This window comes from Thermobia domestica, chromosome 8 (genome assembly GCF_964235325.1).
Source record: "Thermobia domestica chromosome 8, izTheDome1.hap1.1, whole genome shotgun sequence".
Lineage (NCBI taxonomy): Eukaryota > Metazoa > Arthropoda > Insecta > Zygentoma > Lepismatidae > Thermobia > Thermobia domestica.
Window position 1 is genome coordinate 33,813,516 of NC_137461.1, and position 9,021 is coordinate 33,822,536.

Consider the following 9,021-nt stretch of genomic DNA (forward strand, 5'->3'; position numbering starts at 1 on the left):
TACTTAGATCACTATATTTTCCCTTCAGCAATCTCTTACTGTATATAGGATGCACCCAGTATTTCTTTCTTTTTTTTTTCCTTCTTAAATTCAGCATTAACACCCAGTTCCGTCAAATTGTGATATCTAAAGCCCAGCGACTTTTCCGTTGCCGCCGCCAGTGAGCGAGGGTGTGGCAACAAAATTGTTTTGTCTCCGTTAAGTTGCTCGCTATAAGCGACAGCGACGAGATAGTTACGCAACTGTTTTGTTGCCAGTGAACAGTAGGCCTTAATCAAATTAATAATAATAATAATAAAAGATAAACAAAGGCTACTTGCATTTTCTACCAAGAATTGGAGGGAACTTCTTAAAAAGGAATCAACGATACTGTTTCATAGGCATAGTAACGAGTTTGTTTGAAGTTTAATCCCTGTTTAGTACTAATGCTATGTAAGGCGTAAACCTATAGCTTAATGTAGGAACCGAACCGCATGCGTTTCCACCAGGAATCAGACCCAGCTTTTTTAAAGCTCCTTTCGTCAATAGAATATTAATTCTATACAAAAATCTCTTTCAGTTTAACGTCCCACGAATGTGTCTTTTAAGCTAAGGGAGCCAATGATTAAGGTAAGCAAATGATGATGGAAGAATCGGGGGAATGAAAATGTGGGAGGAAACGGAAGCACCCGAGAAAACCTACAGACACGATGTTGTCTAGAACAACCTTACTTGGCGGGGCATCGAACCACAGCAAAATTATTCAAAAGTATTGTTTCTTTTGTGATAATCATTTATCAATTTTGCGTTTTAATTAGTGGTGGGCAATTTAATTCGGGGGAAAACCGAAACCAGTTTTTAATTTTTGTTAAAAATAATTGTTTTTAACTGAAACCAATTTCGGTGAACAACCGAAACCGGTTATCGGTTTTTCACCGGATACGGTTTTCTTCAAAACCGGTTCCGTTTTTTTTTTTTTTCAAATTAGTTCTATTTCAGACCAGAATAATGTTTCGTTGTTCTCCGGAAACCGATTCCGTTTCCACAGAAATAGTTTTGTGTGTTTTCCAAAAGTTTTCACCGAAACCAGTTTTGGTGAAAAGCGAAACCGGTTTCGGTAAGAAAACGAACTGGTTTTGGAGAAAACCGAAATTTCGGTTTTCTAGAAACCGGTTTTTATAAAAACCCGTTTTGCCCATCCTAGTTTTACCCGAATAATTTAAAGCGCTTACCTCTGGTGCGTGAGGTCCCTAGTTCGACTCCCAGTAAATTAAGTTTCTGGTGGACAACAGCGTGCCCGTAGTTTTTCTCGGGGTGTTTCTGTACACTTCAAGTTTTCATTCCACCCATTCTTCCATCATAATCCATTTGCCTCCACCATAAGTATCCCTTGGTGTAAAGGGCATAATTTACAGGTTTCGAAGTATGTAAATGTTGTAGAAGCATTAGATTTATCATACGCATAACAGTAATGAGTTTGTTAAGAATTTAATCCCTATTCAGAATTAAGGCTATATAGGCGGAAGTACTCAAATTCGCCATCACGACAAAAAGTACTCGTCTACTGTGCGTCATCGGGAAACAAAAAGAATGAAAATACACTATTTTTATTTCTCCACAACTCATTATAACTGAGAAAAGCAATAATAAAAGCAAAATTTAACACTATTATGAAGACAAAAAATCGGTGTTCTGTGCCTTGTTTCTATGATGTGCAATTTCAACATGGATTTAGAAGTTCGCATATGAGACTATATATATATATATTGTAATACATAAATGTTGTTTTAGATTGGGAATCGAACCCAGTTGGATTTGTCAGTTATTGTAAGTTGTGGAGAAACAAGACTAGTAAATTTGCACGTTGCTGCATATTGCAATTGCATCAACGAGATAGGGTTGTTGGCCTTATGCTCAACCATTATCCTGGAATACTAGTAGTTACTGTGGAGGTCCTCTTTCCCTAGCCTTTGTAGATCCCTCTACGAACTGCAAGGCAACGGTGTTGGTTTTGATCCCCCACCACATATCTGACGACTGTTTCCCGATCCGCCATCAAGAGGCGCCTGGTGGGAGTCAAAAACTCTCCCAGGGTCGATCTGAAAGATAAGTGTCAATAATGGTTTTCTGGAAGTATCTTGCATTCACTTTGATATTTTTATTACCCTTATTTATCAACAACTTCCCCGGCATTCTTGTCAAGGTGTGTCAGCGCTGGCATGTAATCACTAAGGCCCGGATTTTTCTGTAATATCAAACAGCAAAATATGTACATAAAATGTAAGAAAAATACCCAAAATATGTTATTAAATATGTAATATTGTAATATCCAGAGAATATGTAATATTTAAAAAATCGAAAATATCTAAAGCATATATAAGAATCAATAAAATAATGTTATAATAAGGAGTAAAAATAACGCACTCACATATTCTGGTCTGCAACTTTCCAGTTCAAGCTATAATACTACGAATTTCTTTGAACAAGTAATTTCCAAACTATATATTTTTTAATTATATACAATCACACATTATCATTAAAAAACGCCGTTTATCAGTCCGATATATATATATATATATATATGTGTGTGTGTGTGTGTGTTAAAAACAATGTATTATACAAAACTTCACTGTATAAATATATATCGCAGTTTTCCGTCGGCGGAAAATCTTATACGATTCATTTTGACTTACAATGCACAACCAAGTATTTTTCAATGTTTTCTTAGTTCATTGACAACCGTTTGTCGGAGACTATGATCTTATACGCTGAAAAGGATATTTCAACATCACATGATGTTGTAGTGGCGTATTTCAACAAGGGCATATTTTGGAGGGATATATCTTCTGGGGTGGGAATCACGACTTCCCCATTAAGAATCTTACACACTATGAAAGGCTCCACATCCTGGATTTCTTTCCAAAACCAGCTCAAACTTTCTGTAAACTTTGTCACCAGCTTCACCTCGAACTGCTAGTTTTTCCCTTACGCTGTTGCCAATATCAAGACTCGTGCATTGAAAGTCCTGAAGATTCAAGTTCTCTTAAAGGAAGCCAAAGTTGTCTGCAATGTATGCTATAGTTGAGGCGATTTCAGGATCATTAATTGCGGCTTGAGCTTCACTCACTGAAATCGCGGACTCTGGTGGGAACATGTCAACTACACGCTTCACGTGCTTAAAATGTTTGTTGTAAAACACGACCGCCTTTATCCAAGTTCCCCAACGTGTAACTACGGATTCAGGAGGTAAAGGTACATCCGACAAGTGTTGTCTGTAAGATTGCACTCGTGTTGGAGCTTTCACAAAAACCTTTTTTGCTTCTCACTTCCTCTGCCACACGTTGGAATGTGTGAGCAAGACAAGTGAAATGAATTAAATTCGAGTACAATACTTTTAGATCTTTTGCAGCTTTCGGCATATAAGCAGCAGCATTAGAGTATAAAACCAACACACTTTTTTCTTGAACTCCATGAGGCCAAAGTACTTTCAACCCCCCTTTTACAAATCTTGCTATTGTTGCATGATCTGTACGGTCTAGTGTCTGAGAAGAAATTAAAATTGGTTAAGATGGAGCTTCAGCGTTTAATTTGCCAACAATTAGCCACATAGCGGCCCGTTAAATCTGTAGTTTCATCTACGGCCACCCATATGTACGAGTCCCCTATTTTACTCCGAATGCTCTCTATACTTTCCTGGTAACAAATATCAAGATAATTTTTTCGCAACGTCGATTGATCTGGAATTTGATGCTTACAATATTTTCCCAGGAATTTCCGGTATTCGTGTACCTGAAGCTTACACCAAACAATATTAGCAGTCATTATTGCAGAACATATGTCTTTGAAAAATTCGTTCGTTGTAGAAGCCCCGTGCTGCATTTGAATCAGAAGAATTTGCTTTCTACCGGAACGCAGTTTCTTGTTTCTAGTGTGGAGGGCGCTTCTTTTATGTTGCCCCAACTGCGATTTCATAGAGCATCCATTTTTTTTTGGGGGGGGGGGGTCATATGCTGTACATGCTACGACTTTACCATCAGTCATAAATACTTCATCTATTCTAACGCACGATTTTAATTTCGCTGCTAGTGAAGTTGCGGCCGATGCCATATTATCGCCGTTATTGGATGAACACTCGTTCAGAATGCCAGTCACACCAAATTCTGTCCTTCACGAATCCACAAATAATTTATTGTCTACTGTCTGAATTTTTTTCGTTGTATATTCGAGTACAAAAATTAAGTCAATTCGTTTAACACTAAAATAAATAAATAAACCAACAACAACTTCAATACGATTGTGAATATCTTCTAATGGGTGCTCCAACTACAATTACGATGAAGAAAGTGGTCTGTGTATTTAATTATGCAGTGGTTATATATACGACAATCCATCAGACACTATAAGACGATTTGAATAAACGAAGTAGAACTAAAGTCACTCTGGGTGGGAAAGCGAACTGCACCTGCTAAACTAAGAATATATTCAAACGTGACCACATGAATGAACGCGCCAACAATCAGTAAGATCAAAATAATCCGAGTTTCGGTCAGTTTTCCTTTGTTTCTCCCCCTACATATGCCCTACACTGTCTGGCTACCCACCAAATATTTTTCTTTGATAATTCTTTTCTTTTCTTCCCGTTGAAATGGCAATTGCACCGTTCTGTACAAATTAGTTAGCAATCTTTGAATTCCATTTCTCAACGTGTTTCCGCCTTATATGAATTTGACAGAAGCAGAACACATTTTGGCTTCTGTGATCCATTGTTACTCATTCCCACGGTTACCATATATTTTACTCCATCTGTCTTTCCTTGAGTGAATTGGGTGAAAAACAAAGGATAAGAAGAGGCATATGCTTTCCCCTTATGTTCTTTTCCCTCCCACAAAAAGATGAAATAAATGTTTGTTCCAGGTACAGTAAACAATAGCAAGGATACAAAATGTTACTTCTGCTGGTTTAGGCATGTGATTTCGGATACCTTGGTGTGTTCTATGCACCGCCTGAGAGGGAGAAGAGTCCGCGGGTGGTGGTTCTATCAGATCACTTGTTCTACTCACATGGATTCTTTGAAATCAGCGCGAAAGCTGAAATTTCCTAAGCACAAGTCATGTCTTTGAACGGTAGCGGTGAAAAGACATAATGTTCCATGGAGTTATCAGAAATGGAACAAATTTGAAAGAAGAAACCGGGCAACTGGCTTTTTCCCGTTTGTTATAGTATTAAGTAAACTTTAAAAATGAATATTCTTAAAAAGTTCGCGATAACGCAAAATATATAGCATCATAAGAAATATGTAAAATAAAATTTACATATATCAATGTAAACGTCTTGATCGATGTACACTCATGTCCAAAATGATTGTCGCATATCTATAACTGTCTTCTTATAAGAATATAATTTGATAATGATTTTGCAGGGTACTTTTAATACTGATACTGTGTGTGTAATCGGGAAATGTATATTTGCGGTAAATTTCATAAGAAAAGTATTATAAATACGAAAATAAGTGAGTAAAACAAAATGTTGCTAAATGGACAAGAACGTTTTATTTTCGTTTTATTGTTCTTATTTACTGCTCTTTTGACATAAAATCTGCCACATACATGTCTTTCCCGATTATACACATAGTAAGTAACATTATAAGAAATACCGGGCGGATTCGATATCAAATTATATTCCTACAACATATTTATAGATATGCGACAATAATTTTGGACATGGGTGTACATCTGCATTCTTGTACAGCTACATACAACCAATTAGAATATGTAATTACATAAAAGTCCGAGGCTTAGTAATCACTAGCTGTGATATGGGCGGATGCTTCATCCATTGTGAGAACTATCTGGCACTTGAACCCTGCCAGGTGCTTTTCATTGAGTTTCCTGTAGTTCGTTTTTCGCACTGCAATGTGAGGTGGGGGCAGGTAATGTACGCACGTTCTACAGACGCAATTAAGCCGCAGCCGACTACGAATGGCTGTGTTCACAGTTGAAGGTACCAAAATAAATCGCTAGGCAATCATACATTGGGTTCGTGACTTTTCCTGGTATATCAATCGACATCTCTCTTGCAATACTGTGGATGACATCTTTCTTCGAGTCCTCATCCTGGTGCTTTTGTGGGCGACTTCTCTTCACGGGCTTCTGGTTCGTATAACGTTCCACAGTAACTTTCGTAGTAGTCACTCCTAGTATAAACCCATCTTTCCAACACTTTTTATTATGCGTATGTAGGAAGAATGAGCACTAAATATGGTCATTTTCAACATATCCTTCCTAGTAACAGTGTAAAAGGCGCCTTTTGACGACAGTCATCCACGTACAACTTCAGACACATACCGTACACAATAACAGACGCGTCGTTCTAGCATCATTTCACAATGGCAGTGGTGTTCCTAATTGGGTCGCATATATTTTAATTACCTCGACCCTAGTCATAGGAACTAAATACAACGTTCTGATTGGTTGGAGTTATCCGTTTCACGTTACGTAGCATACATATAGCAGGAAAGCAAAGACCAGAAGTTGTCAGTCCTCGTAGCCGCGTGCTAGCAAGCGAGCTAGGAATGAAAATTCTTTTGGCGTGGGTTCAAACCCGGCCCAAGGATTTTTTTTTTTTTTTTTTTTTTCAGTTTCATAACACTTTTTGAGGGTGTTGACTAAAATTCAAAAATAAAATTTCATGGCCTTTTCTTTCCCAAATCATAAAATTTAGTAACATTCTCACAAGCGAATTAGGCCGAATTTTCATGCATGCAATAGAAGTGTACTTTGCTTGCGATTTTGTTAACATTTAAAGCCGACCATACACATTTTTGGTGGTGAATTTTGACGTTTTATAAAACAAAATTTTCCAGTCTATACTTATATTTGTACACATAAAAAAAAAAAAAATCGTGACCCAAAAGCTAAATTTCGTGACTTTTTCTTGACTTTCATGACTGTTTTCTGATTTCGTGACTTTTTCATGACTTTCGTGACCGATAGACATCCTGTTTTTTCATTAAAATACGATGAAAATAATACTCGTTTTCGTTTGTACGTAATATATAATGCATAAATTTTGCACACACAACTTTATTGATTAAAAAAAGTTATTTACTTACTTTACGAAACATAGCTGAGCGAGCGTCAGTGAGCGCCGCAAGGCTCGTTCTGTTCCATCTTGGCCCCATTGAGTATACCACGTAACATTACGTCACACTCGGGTAAAGTCTTGGAAATTTCATGACGGTCTTAGGGTGAGGTCCAGAAAATTGACCTATTACCCTTCTCCGCCCATTACATGGTAGTGAAACAGATATTTTTTCTGAAATCCGATGTTGCCAACAAATTCGAACTCCATGACAGCTCTCAGTTAAAATAGGAGGGGGTGAGTAAAAGCTGATCTCCGTTACTTGAGTAAGGAATGGAATGTTTTAACTGTTTTCGCGAAGAAAAAAGTAGCCTGGAAGCTGCGAGTCCTTCGTGTTGCTTTATTTGACACTTCAACAGAATATCTTTCTTCTTCCGTTAAGAAGGAGCGAACCATATGTGCAGGCCAGTTGGTCAATGTTTGTTCATCTCCCTGTTCTCTATATAGAAAGAATGAAATAAACAAAGAAGGCAAGAAATACATTTTGGCATTTTTTAAAAGATAAACATGAATGCATCTATTGAAAAAAAGCACGAGGAAGATTTTAATCTATATAAAAGTATCTTCAATTCTAGTCGAATAATAATATCTGAAATGCATGATGAAGAAGTAACTTTCTCATTTACATAATAGATAAGGCAATAAGATATCAAAAATTTACGAATAGTGTCTTTCAATTATATTTTATATCTAATGTGTTTATTTTTCCCTTCCCTACTTTGGAGTGTGCATTCTTTTAAAGTTATAAACATGAATACATCTATTGAGAAAGAAGGATGGGATTTTAATCTATACAAAATACTCTTGAATTCTAATCAAACAATATCTGAAATGTATGATGTAGAAGTATCTAACTTTCTCATTAACATAATAGATAAGGCAACATCAATAGCGTAGCCAGTATGTGTTTGGGGGGGGAGTGCTGTTATAGGTACATATAGAGGAATTACAAACAAAAAATATATAAACTTAAAAAATATATATATAAAAAATTACAAACATCAAAGTACATTGCCGGACCTCTTTGGGGCGGCGGCCCATATGCCCCTCTTCCCTAAGCCACTGGGCAACATGAGATCAGAAATTTATGAATAATGTATTTTATATTTTGTATTTTATTACATAATTACATTATACGCGTATTACATGGATTATTTTTATAAAATTCTACACCAGAGCATAGGTCGTCCTAATTAATTTTCTTTAACTGATTTTCCTTGTGACACCAGAAGAACATTACTATAGTATTAAATTTTCTTCTTTCTCTTCCTTATTCGATAAAGATAAGAAAGATGCCTAGTGCTGTGGTCAAGCCATGGTTGACGGAAAGCTAGTTTGAAAATGAAAGAGTAAAACGAAGAGAATTCCATCCAGCCGCTCGAGTCAGTGCTGGCAAATATAGGGAAGAGAAGAAGAAGAAGAATGTTAAGTGCGTTCTGGAGAAGTTGTATTATAATGAATACAACAGAGGGTATGACAAGAAGAAGAGGAGAAAAAGTAAGCGTTATTTTGAATGGTTTAGCAGCTTTCAATATATTCTATTTTTTAACCCTTTCTCCCTAGAATATACCTTTAATGAAAGTGACATGAAAGAAACCCGACTCGAGTCAACTGCTACCTACATTGCAAAATCCATTTGAAAGAGTCTATCAGTTTTTCTCATGATGATGGGCTAAATAACAGATGAGTTTGAAATTGGAGAAAAATACCTCTTAGGATATTCATTATAATGAAAGGGGATATGAAAAATCCAGCTCCAGCCAAGTGCGTTTTTTTTTTTTTTTTTTTTTTTTAATGGTTCAGCAGTTTTCTAGTGATGATGAGACAAGACAGTCTCGATTGTCTTCTTTCCAAAAATTTTATTTTTACTTTCGAGCAACGATAGGAGATAAGAAAGTATAG